Below are 13731 nucleotides of genomic sequence, written 5' to 3'. Positions count from 1 at the left end.
CTTTTGAGTAAATAATACATTTGTGTTGTTGTTTAATTATAAGGAAAAATGTATATGTAACAATGGTGAAAGCAGAACTGAAGGCACTAGTGGTACTCCTGCTAACATTCCCAATGGTAGTCCAGATTTTTATGCTGATCAAGTTGGTCTTCCTTTTTTTTGTCTTTCTTTTTCCCCTTGTATCCGAGGCTAGGTAGCTTAAAATAGAGATTATCACAGGAGATTAATTTTCTATGTAATTCTATGTTATATGTGAGAAAATTTTAGTGAAGGACTTTATATTTGGAAAATAATGAAGTCTTTGAAATTAAACATATCCTTTTGTTAGAGGTAGAATAAAAATTCATCTACATATAATATATCATATTCTTATCTCTTTTCTCAGTACATTTATGAAATTAATGTAAATAATATTAATAAAATGTCCCAAACTCCCAAGTAAAATCACCTCCCTCCTTTTCCACTATTAAAATTAAAAATGTTACCTGATAGACATATCTAAAGATGAATATATTAAATCATATCGAAGAAAGGAGGATAATTTTTTTTTTTTTTTTTTGGCGATATGCGGGCCTCTCACTGTTGTGGCCTCTCCCGTTGCGGAGCACAGGCTCTGGACGCGCAGGCTCAGCGACCATGGCTCACGGGCCCAGCCGCTCCGTGGCATGTGGGATCTTCCTGGACCGGGGCACGAACTTGTGTCTCCTGCATCGGCAGGCGGACTCCCAACCGCTGCGCCACCAGGGAAGCCCAGGAGGATAATTTTTAAAAATTTATGCCCCAAGAAAATATTTCGGTAATCTTATAATATCGAGTGGTGTACAATTCAATTCAACACTGTTACCTGCAAAGAAGATACCTTGATAAATCTACATTTTACCATTTGTTTTAATTTTGAATTCCTTTTCATTTCATCATGTGAGCTTTACCTCACTTTCCATTAAAATGATTAGGATTTAAACTTAATGTTAAAATAAATTTTCATTGATTTGATTTAATTCATTTGAATACTTTGCTCTTTTGCTCTCTTTGTATTAATTGCTCAACAACAATTAATAGGAAAAAACATTATATGGAAAATGCAGATTTGTTTAGGAGAACCAGATGCCCTACACATTTAAACTACCCATTTTCATATGTTTAGAAATGCAGTTGCAAAGCACATAGAGGCAGATTCTACTCTGGCTATGATTTTGGATAAGGTAATTAAAAATCATTTTACCCTATTCATTAAAGTGGAGCTTCCAAAAACTAAGCACAGGTAGAGTTCCCACAGTACTTGAACATAATAAAATTGCCTTTCTTTTCTTTAATTCAGTCTTTTCATTGAATTGAAGGGCTTTTCCTTAAGTAGGCTGAATTCTTGAAGTTTTATTGTGCTGCATTTTCCTATTGTCTACTTTCAACAGAGGCAAAAGGAAAGCACCTCCAATGATGAGGTTGGGATGTAGTCCAAACATCTAACAGAGCCAGGATGTTTTTTTTTAAATACACAGTTTTTCATGCAGAAAAGATACCTTAAAAGCATAATTTTACCTTTCAACTCATTAAAGTATTTTCAAAAAGACTTTAGGGAAATTACTGTGACTTCTTAATTATACTTAGAAGTAGATTACATAAGCTAGAGTTGTGCTCCATCTCTACTTAAACTTTTGTTTTTCCTTTAAATTTCTCAGTCTTTTCTTCCTATTATGGAGGGAGGATAGAATAAAAAGTTTAAAAGCAGTATCCCAACTCAGCAGTAGAATGAGTTGGAATCATATTTCTCTAGAACACTTACCAGTTACTTACCTCTCTAAACTTGTTTTCTCATCTGTAAAATTAGACTAGTAATTATTAACTCAGAGGACTTCTGTAAGAGATACAGAGATACATTGAGAGATACATTGGATTATAAATATATTCAAACAATGGCAGTATTACCAAGAGGTATTAGAGTGAGGTGATTGACAGCGGGCTTTGTTACCTGATAGGCCCTTGAATCCTAGTTTGATCCCTGTCTGTGTGTGAGGCATTTGGCACCTTGCTTTATTATTGTGTCTCCTTTGTTATGCCTTTGGGGTATATGAATCCCACCCAAAAGAAGAAAATTCTGAATTTAGAATCTTAAGTAATTTTATGAGTTTCTAGAACCTATAATTTGCTCCTAAAAGGGCATCTGAAACTTATATAAGTTGAAAATAATTGTTAAAAATGAGCAAATGCAAACCCGCATATTCTAACTTGGCCTAATAATCCTGCCCCAGTTTAGCTCTCTCAAAAGTGTATTTACAAGAGGGAGCAGAGATAATTATCAAGCAGGATAGAAGAAATCAGTTTACCAGAGAACTTTTCTTATCTTCCCCTTAATAGTAATAATAGCAATAATAATAATAATACATCAGTTGAATGCTTGCCACATAACAGACACTGTGGTGAGCATTTACATGTATTAACTCATTGTCTCCTTACAATTTCCCTGTGAGGGAGGTAATATTAATATCCATATCCTCATTTTATAGATAAGGGAACTGAGACTTGGGGAGGATAACTAATGTTATCTCACAGGTGATCTATGGGGGTGTCATGGTTACCCAGTCTGACCCCATAGCCTGTGCAGATATTTACCTCCCAGTAGTTTTTCCTTCTTGAATGTCAGCTTCTCAAGTTGACTGAACCATCTGACATTGTTAGGCATCTTGGCACTTGGGTCATTTCTTCATGTCCATCCTCAAAGAGAAGCCAGATACCCCAGTTAATTTTTAAATCATGCTTATTAACCCTGAAAAAATGGAAGCATCCTAAGATAAAAGTGTATCTTAATTTAGAAGACATGACAATACAGGTTACAGAGCTATACCATTGAATAGTGAAGCCATCTGTTATGACATCAGATGTCACAATATGAAAATAATGTGAATGGTGTTTCTAGGAGCCATAGGATATAATGGTTCATTAAAAATGATGTAAGTTTCTGAAGAAATTTTAATGAACTTTTTTTCTTCAAATATTTTAAATATATAGCTTTAATTCTTAAAATCTCTGAGCAAATATAATATTTGATTATATCTTTTCTTCATTCAAGAGTAAAGAACTTTCTTGCCCTATATCAACTAGCAGTCTTATTACAGCAGTACTTGTTACACAGCTAGTTTTTAATATACAATTTATTAGTTATTTTTAAAAAAACTTTAATAAATTTAAACAAAAGTTTGGAGGAATCCCACCTCCCTGACCAACCCGGAGCTACACAGATATGTTTAATAATGCTCTGTGTTTCCTAATGAATCCATTCTGCTTCAGCACAAATGCCCGACTCTTGAAATGGAAGAGGACAGCTCAGTTTACTTGTCCCTGTCCTTTGGATTTTACCCTGATTTCTATGAAGCACAGTGGTGGTGGCAGCCGAGGTGAAGGTCACCTGGAAATTACCAGCAGAGACTTGGTGACCTGTGAACTATGTACCAACCTGAACTGAACAGAAGGAAATCTACCAGTTCTAAGCACTGTCATGGAATATAGTTACAGAGATGACAAGAAATGACTCAAAGGATTAACCCAACTAGATATTCAGGATTACTCATTATAGGGGAAAGAGTGAGTTACAGAATTTATGATCTTGTCCTCAGGAACAGTTTATCTTATGAAATACAGATAACCCCAATTTTTATTAGTCAACTTTGGAAGTACATTTTAAAATATTTTAGCTTAATATATCTAGGTCTAAAATTATTATGCCAAGCACCAAACTTAACTTATGAAAATTTTGTATGATTCTCAGAAGTTTTTATTTGGTATTCTTTCCTCCCAAAAGATCCAATACTTTATTCAATGTGCACATATGTTTAAATACTTTGAACAAAGGAGGCTCCTGAACTACATTCAAAACATATTTTGAAATAGCTACCATTTTGTGAGGACCTAGTATGTACCAGGTGCTTTATATACATAATTGTCATTCTCAGTGTAAATCAACAAATTAAATATTATTATTCCTATTTTCTAGATAATAGAATAGAACCTTAAACTAACTTGCCTGAAATCACACAGGTAAAAATAGCAAAGATATGCTTAAAAAATATGAACTAATCTACAAATTGTGTCATATTCATATATAGGAATAGGACACAATAAAAATGAACAAATTACTAACATAGGCAACAGCATAAATAAATGTCAAAAATACTATTTTAAGTAAAAGAAGGCAAGAGAAAAGAATACATACTGTGTTATTCCATTTATATAAACTTATATACTGGCAAAACTAAACTGTGATGATAGAATAGTGGATTTGGGAACACAGTATTAGGAAGGAACAAGGAGGAATTTCTGGAGTGATAGAGATATTCTGTGTCTTTGTCTGGGTGGTGGCAGCATGGAGACAGAGGCACAAACACCATATACATGTAAATTTAAAAAACATAGAGTTTAAGGTTTGTGCATTTTCCTGCATGTAAGATATACTAATTTAAAACTTTATACAAACCAATCTAACTCCAAAGCTATTTCTCTTTCTATTTTGCCATGATATCTGATATTTCAGGTTTTGAAATCTGTGTTTTACAAAATGATGGCTACTCCTATTCAATCATTCTTTTTCTAATTGTCTCCAGATTAAAACTCTACTTAAAAGAAGTCAACGTAGACCTACTTGTGGGTTTTATAAATGTTCTAGAATCTGCTTCTTTGCACTCTTATTTTATGACTTCTTTACTTTGTAAAATTTTGTCTTTATTATTATCTTCGGCATTACTTTAACATCTAGACATTTTAGCAGAGACACCCAGGCCCCCAAACCATGTATTTGTTATTTTTAAATAGCCTCTTAAAAATCTTGATGCTTAAAATCGTATTATAATCATTTTACAAGATTAAATCATTCTGCTTTCTCTTGCCTTATTTTTTATTTGCAAGTCTTAGCTTGCCAGCAACAAACTCATACAGCAATATTATTTGTCACTGTCATCAAGAGAAATAATACTTTTCTGAAATACTCTAAAGAAGTAGCGAAGAAATCACACATTGTGAGAAGAGTTATTAAAACTATATAAACTAATATCGTAGGTGAGATATTTGAAAGTGACCTTGTAGTTTATCCCAGGCTTATTGTATTAAAGCCTGTAAGTAAAAGGGACAAATCATTTCTGGGCACTAATATGACTTTCCCCCTTATTGGTAATGAAAACATTGAACTCTATGGATTTGTTCTACTGAAGCAATTACATTTTCTGGAAAGTTAGAGCAGTTATTTAAGAGGATTGTTGTCTGTAATGAAGGCTTTCTGGTGGATAGGGGAATAAAAATATTTGATCTTTGTGTAAAGGAGTGTTCTATTTTAATAAGAAAATAGTGAATTTTTCATTCTTTTTTATATACTTTTGATTGTGTTCATCTTTTTTATTGGAGAGATATTCACTTAATGTGAATTTTTTCATCCAACTTCTAGAAGCCATACTTTGCTCTTTATTTTTATAATTATTAATATAGTTTTAATGTATTTTTATAATATATTGTAAAATATCATTTTCAAAACATTGAGTCAGATTCCCTCCCCCCCCCAAAATTAAAAAGTTAGGAGGGTAACATCTAGTACATTAATTACTCAATTGTTTCCTAATAACCTCAAATAGAGATCAGGTTTACCTCAGTGCTTTGTTAATGTTTCACACATAGGAAGATCCATTTTCAAGTAAATGGAAAGAAACCTCTTGACTTAAAAAATTACACTTCAAAAATAGTATGCAAGAGGCTAAACTCTTGGGAATATAAATCGGCAAAAAGCACTTTGGGAAACTGTCACTGTGGTCCAGCAATTTCACTTCTACTTATGTCTACAGCATAAATGTGCACATATGGTCACTAAAGGCATATTCTAAGATGTTCCTAGCAGCACTATTTGTGATAGCCCAAATGGAAAATACCCAAATGCCCATCAGTATAATAGACAAAACATGCAATACCATACAACAATGAAAATGAACAATATGGGTGAATTTCACAAACGTAATGTTGAGCAAAAGGGAGTCAGACAAGAAGAATGCAGACACTATTATCCATTTTATGTATAAAATACAAAACTATGTGAAAGCAATCTTGCTCAAAGCCAGGATAAAGGTTTCAATAGGGAGTGAAATATGAGGAAGGCTTCTGTCGTGCAGTGTTCTATGTCTTGACTGAGTGCATAAGTGTGTTCAGTTTGTAAAAACACATTGCATATGATATATGCACATCTGTGTACGTATATTGTACTTCAATGCAAATTTTGCAAAAAATCTTTATGCCTGTTCAATTCACAAGATTTATGTTTTATAAGTATATATAAGATGCCAAGAGATTTCTTTTGAGTCAGTATGGCAGAGACTGCTTGTTGTCTCCCAATTCCATTACCTCTGTGTAAGTTTTAAATAGTATATAAAGTTTAGCTAATCATATAACACTCAGTACAAAGACTGTGATTCCCTGCCTTTCGTGCCCAGCTGTGGCTCCATGACTGAATTCAGACCAATGAGACATAAGTATTGTATAATTGTCTTGCGGCTGTTTGCAGGGACCCTCTTTAAGAGACAACATAATCAGTGAACAGCTATTTGAGTAATTACTAAATATAAAGTGTAATATAATCAGCAACTGTGTGACAGATCGTATGATTACAATATTCCCATTATAGAGTTGAACAAACTGAGTCTCAGAATTGTATACAAGGTCACACATCTAGCAAGTGAAAAACTAGATTTTGAACTTAGTTTTACCCAGTTAACTACATTTAATATTATTGCTTTCATACTCAAAGCCCTAATAGAGAAATATTAATCTATCTCTCTACCCACCCACCTACCTATAGTGTAGCTATCTACATCTCTATCTTTCTTTCTATCTTTCTATATATCTAGCTATAGTATACAATATATTATGACTTTAATATGTAAGATGGATTTGTGGAGATGGTAGGTTAGAAGCAAAATGTTGAATCTGGTATGAGATAATAGAACCTAAATTAATAAGGAGCAGGTAATATAAAAAAGAATGGGATAAATTAAAACAAACATTATGAGGATTTTATTTAGGGTGTCGTGACTGACTAAATATTGAGCTGGAAGTATTAATTACAAATCTCAAGTTTTGAGTCTAATTGACTTTTACAGCATTTTATTTTGGTTGTAATGGAAATAAGGAAATACAGGGGGAGTACAAGTTTGGGAGAAATTATTAGAAGAAAAATATCAAACATGTTGACACACACATAGAATTATATAATGAGGTAAGAGAACAATTTGAGAAGGAAATTCTGTATTTGTAATTTAAAGCCAGTTACAAGACAAAATTTATTTTTAAATTTTTCCAGAGAATATGAATGTTTAAGTGGATTACTACTTTCCTAATGGATAGAAAGAATTGATACATTAAGATCACACAAATTGTATTCAATATTTTATGTGGTTTATAATGTAAACATCATCTAGTGCATAAGGAGAAGATATCACTTTTATGTTATTAATTAAGCAACTAAGAACTTTTTACAAATGTTAGTCATGTTCTGAAGATGTCAGTATCATTATAATCATCAAAACCATTTGAATTTCTACTATGTGCTTGACACTTTCTTTGGTACCAGGGCCGCAGAAAGATGTATGTCATGGTTCTTATCCTCTAGAGACCTACATTATGATAGGGGAGACAATATACAAAAGAATAAAGAAGATAAGGTGGCATTTGTTCTGTTAGATGAATGGTTCAGATAATCAATGTCATAAAAGTTAGAGGCAATTCACCTCTGAAAACTAGACGGTCATAGTAGACTTCTCAGCAGAGCTAGGACTCAAGCTACAACATATTGAAAGCTGAGACTTGTTTTGGATCCTGAAGTATTAGTACATTGGAACATTATGGAGAGAATTACTAAGCTCCATTCAATTGAAATCAAGATATTTTTGCCACTATTTTCTATCTTAAGCTAACTTTCAGTCAATGAATCTAATAATTTCTTCTTGAAATTGCCTTGCTCTGTTTGAAAAACTGTCCACTGTTATTTCCTAACATTCGGTATCCAGTATCCGCAACCATGAGCTTTTGACTCTGATCATCGAGCTGAAATACAGAAGGTTACATCACTCATTTACATTATCACCCTCTCCCCACTCCCAATACAAATGTGACATTTCAATTTTGCACACTTCAACTCTCCTTAAATCATCTGTATAAAAACTTCAAAGCTTGATTGATGATGAATGAGCCATTGTCTCCTCAAGCACCCGGTTCTCATTAGCCTTTAGAGTCTCAGCTTATTAATAATGAACCTTGAGGGCTGACCCAGTGGGGTAGCAGCAATTCATTGTGCTCCCAGCTGAAAGGTCTGGGTTTGGGAAAGATACAGGAATCTCTGGCCCAAGTCCATTCCAGAGATGATGTATTAAGTATCACAGGTGGATGATGTGAGCTGTATTACTTTTGTATCATTATCTGCCAACAGACTTTCGTGGCTTAAGGTGACGACAGTGAGAAAGATACATTGCTTTATGTCTGAGAAAATCCAGTAACTGCTTCCTGCAGCTTCATCTTGAAAATGGGCTTTTGCCACTTTGGACTTTGACTTCTTGATTGTGACCTTTGGCTTGGATAAGCAATAGAATTCTGATGTATGCATTATTCAGACGTTCCCAATTAGACAAGTGCAATATTTCTAATCTTTATTTACTTTTATTATCATTTTAATTCTAAGGTTGACCTGTAAATGCACCCATGCAAAACAAGACATTTAAATACGCAGTCAGGGATTGAGGTTAAGTATTTCATCCTTGCTTATTAGATATTTCTTATATCATTGTGCTTGTTAGCTTTGTGAGTAGAGGTAAAAAGTTTACTATTGATACTGATCACGTAAACTAAAGTGTAATATGGCTAACTGCATTTAAAATTATAATCTTTATTTTGTAAAAAGAGAAAGACATTCAGTCTTATTTATGAATTGTGCTTGGGAGTCAAAGCAATTTTGTTGACTCCTTAAACCTAGTAAGAAGGTCATATTAATCTGTATTTTCAGCAGGGATGCTACATTACAATCAGGCTATTTCTTACAGGGCAGGGGCAAAAAACAGCCAAGATTTAGTATTTTATCACATTTTCTGTTGCGAGAATATATTTGCAAAATGTCAATGATTCTCTTAATGGTAACTCATCCCCCAAATTCACTATAATAACTAGCATTTGAAAAGAAATGAAAAGCACAAAATAACTATTTAAATAACACAAACATTTCCTTCTTTATTAGACTCATGCAAATGAGAATCGAGGGAAGAAATGATTAAATGTACAAACTTTGTGGATTGGATCTCTGAGACACAAGTACTTTACACCTTCTTTAAAATGTCATATTGACACTTTACAGCTTTCTAAAAAGTAATTTAAGGAACAATGTGAGGTAGATTTATGGTTCAACATAAAAATACGCATTTAGACTTTTGTGTAGCACATGCTAGGTAATTGGTACAGGTTTGGGGGAATTTTATCTGTCTGGGATAGCTCATAATCATCATTATTCACCTGATAAATGATAACTGAATTTGGTACACAAAATAGGTTTAGGGATACCGATGAATATATCCAAATGTACCTTATAAATATTTAATATACTGCCTGCAGTAATTTTGCACATTATCAATTATCAGCATTTTATGTAATAAAAACTATTTCTCTTTCAACTTATAAAAACTCTAACCTCAAAATTATATATGTATTTCATTTTTTATACTCCAGATATTATATTTTCTTTTATGAAGCAAACATTTATTGTGTATCTGGCTTGTGTCTTTCATGATAGACACTGGGGATACAGTTTTGAACAAAACAAAAATGACCCCTGGCTTAATGAAATGTAGGACCAATAAAAATCAACTGTAGAGTGTTTATGGAAAAAAGATAACTTTCATTCTTACTTTGATTTTGTCAGAATGTAATTTAAAATTAGGAACTATAACAGAAGTTAGTTGATCAATGTTGGTGACAAATATCAGGGTACAATTTTTTTCAGTTCAATTTAACAAATATTCATTGACTAAATATTGCTCCAAGTTTGATGATATAGATACAGCGCTGAAAAATAGCCCTTGCCTTCATGGAGTTTAGTCTAATTACTTCAGTTACAAATCATGTGCGTATATGTTAAATTTAACACATTGGAGAGTAGTGTGGATTACAGTTTACTTACTCTGAATACAAAAAAAAAGTCATGCTTTTTTTTTCTCTTTTTTTACTTGACTTGCATGTATTAATCTAGTAGGAAGTGTTTGAGACACAGACATACTTAAGTGTTTAGTGGAGTTTTTTAAGAAATGAAATTATACTTTTTTTCATAGAAAGTTGTATTTAATATATCTTATTATATTTAATGGTGGCATTTTTAAAGGAGACATAGTTTTGTGAACTTGCTGGAAATATTTTTATATAATATGATAAGAAAATTCATAACAGATTTTTTTCTACCAATTATTTCAATGACTAAGAATCTATTTGTGTCTCTCTTTATTTACTGTGATATATTTCCTACAGGGAAAGTGAAATTCAATGTAATGAGATTACCTTGAACTTCTTAGTTATTCAACATTTTTTGAGTCCTTCCACACTTCCAGGCATCTTTGTTTGAATATCAATGAAGTCTGGGTCTCATTTGCCTATCTTCCTTAGAAATTGTCTTTTTGTCATGGTCTTAAAATATAATTATTAATCACTTTATTTCATGCTAATGGGATAGAAGCTCTTGGTGTAACAAAGGTGGTACCTTCTAATAAATCTTTAGTAAAACTGATAGAAACTAATCTGTTAGCAAAGGTAGATTTAAAGTACAGCCAGACACTTTTCTGGTATTGTCCTGGATAAATATCTTACCAAGCTTTTCTCTTTCCAATCTTTGTCCCTTTTTCTAATCTAAACATATAATTTTAAAAAAGCCTTTATAGTCAGCGAAGGCAGACACGTTAGCTATCCCTTTTGTCCAGCAAATAATCTGTGTCTTTTAACAACTTTCTTGCAGGTCAATACATTTCCCTAGAATTTGCTTAGTCCAGCAATAAATCTAACTGAATATTTCCCCACAGAAGCATATTAAATTAATATTTTAACACTGTATAAACTTATAAAATAATGTAAACCATATAAATGAATAAGTGCAATTTTGACATTATTTTCTGACACATTTAAGTAATCAGGTTGATCAAAAGAAAATGTAAGATGAAATGTACATAAAAACTTCTATAAATATCAATAAAATATACACTTTCTGATTGTGAGGTTATGACATTCAACTACAGATTATGGTCTAAGCCAAACATAACAGAAAAAAAAGACTATTTTCAGGGAAAATATACATATACATTATTAAATGCTAAAACTTTACAAATCCCCCTGATCCAGAATTGCTAGCAGATGCTGGGTTTTGAATTCAGAATAAAAGTCTCATCCAGATTGATCATGATTGTAGTCTTAATTTAAAATTTTAACATGTAAGATTATACTTGAGTTATTATTGCCTCTTTTCTAAATAATTTTCCAAGTATAAGCCAAGCTCTTGAACAGAGTATTTCTAAGAAACAGATGTCAACATTGGTAACAGATTAATTTTTATCGAAGAACAGGATTTGATGAGATTATTATTCAGTATAATATAATCTGATTCTATTTAAATCTTTTTAGATAGGCAGTTGTAGATGGATACTGTGATCCGTCAGTATGAACTATTTGAATTAAAATGTAACTCCTGAAAAATATACTCTTTCTACAATGTTTGAGCTATTACCTTTTCTCTTCACATTTTTTTTAAGTAGAACTTTTCCAAATGTAGACTGAAAAATAACTTTCATTTCCTGGATAGGAAAAATCTCCTTTCTTTGTCACCTAATGAAGAATTATTCCTAGAGCAGAAGAGCATCACCTAATGTCTCATGAGAAAGCTATTAGTATGAGATCGTCACATTTCTTAGATAGAGACTTAATGCGAAACATTAGTGTAGAAATCCATTTTCACAATCTTTATTACATCTTACATCTCCCCTCTGCTTTGATGAAGGTTGTATTGTTAGGTCATGAAAAGGAATGAACTGGGTTTTAGAAGTAGAAACATTATCTAATTTCTTTTTGTTTCTTTTTTTTTTTTTTCCCCTCACTTGAGGAAATGGATCCAATAGTCAGTGAAAGGATTAATGATGGAAATGGGATTGATTTTAAATATGGAAACCCCTGAAATGTCAAAATTAATCTGAAGGATTGTATATATGCAAAGTACTAAGGCATTTTATATGTGACCACCAATCTTACTTCCACAAATACCTTTTTTATGTGTTTTTTTTTTTTTTTTTTTTCTGCGGTACGTGGGCCTCTCACTGTTGTGGCCTCTCCCGTTACGGAGCACAGGCTCCGGACGTGCAGGCCCAGCGGCCATGGCTCACGGGCCCAGCCGCTCCGCGGCATGTGGCATCTTCCCGGACCGGGGCACGAACACGTGTCCCCTGCATCGGCAGGCGGACTCTCAACCACTGCGCCACCAGGGAAGCCCCCATTCATTCTTTTATGCCCCTTTTTGGTTTAAGGGGACTCTTAAAGGTTTAGCTTGGGATACTGCACAGGAGAGGTGATTTTCTTAAGGCCAGCACAAGAGATGGAGTTAGTTGCCTTCCCAGTATCACGGACCTCTTCTTCCTCACTAACACCCCTGCACATTTGGCTTTTGTTTGAATAACAATATGTTCACCTACATACTTGCTCACTCAGCCTCTCTTGCAGTAGGAATGGCCATGGGATATTGTTCTGGCCATTGTAATGCAGACATAATCCTTGGGGAAAGCATGTCTTTCCAAATCGAAAGTTGAAGCTTCACCAGGAGGAAGTCTCCTGCTTGCTCTTCTGTCTTTACCTTGCCTTGAATTCAAACAAACACCTTTAGATGCAGCAGCCATCTTATGCCTTGAATGAATAAAGCCAACATACATAGCAGGTTGTGGGTACTGCAGAACAGCTAAACTAATATCCACACTTCCTCCGATAGGTTTCATATTATGTGAGAAAAATCATCCCTTATCTATATAAATTACTGTTAATTGGACTTTTGTTATTTGTATCTGGATGCTTTATGGACTGATATATGATTTCTCTTACCTTGTTCTTGTATTGGACAAGAAGAAAAACTGTGGTAGATATTGGGTAGGAAGATGCTATGTGTATTTCTCTCCAATTTCTTAAAATGATAAGAATAGTATTTTCAGAGGGAATATCTACACTTTTTCTGGATAACCTAAAGCTATCTGAATGAGAATCTATGTATATGATCAGCCATTGTTCAGAGAGGACAAGTTAGTTGATTAAGGCTAGAGTAGTGAAATAGAGAATCAAGTAAAACTTGGCTCTGATGCACATAATCCCAAAATCTTGCCCTTATTCCAATGAACCAGAGAGTTTTTATGATATCTTGCTGTGTGTTGCTCTTAACGAATAATTGGCAATTCTGTTGACTACCTTTGAGATGAACAAAGAACACTTTTGTGATTGAAGCATTAATTTTGGCTTCCACTTTGCACTACTTACTTACCTAACTGATTCCTGTCAATGTCACATTGACTGAAACAATATTTTTAAGGGAAATTTGACAATTTGTAGCAAAAGTCTTAAAAATATTAACAATCTGTCTTAAAAATATTCACAATCTGTGAATGTTATTTATAGAAAGAATTTTAAAGAACTAATCAGAGATAAACAAGTTAAATTACCAAT

At 33.2% G+C, this 13731-nt stretch overlaps 1 protein-coding gene across 2 annotated transcripts in view; it reads left to right on the top strand.

Annotated features, from left to right (window-relative positions):
- Positions 1-13731, top strand: part of ERBB4 (erb-b2 receptor tyrosine kinase 4) — a gene marked incomplete at both ends in the record, with an annotated part of 1126414 nt that overhangs the window by 733116 nt on the left and 379567 nt on the right. The window lies entirely within an intron of this gene.

Source organism: Leucopleurus acutus, assembly GCF_964270905.1.
Source record: "Leucopleurus acutus genome assembly, chromosome: 6".
Lineage (NCBI taxonomy): Eukaryota > Metazoa > Chordata > Mammalia > Artiodactyla > Delphinidae > Leucopleurus > Leucopleurus acutus.
This window is presented reverse-complemented; position numbering and strand designations above follow the sequence as displayed.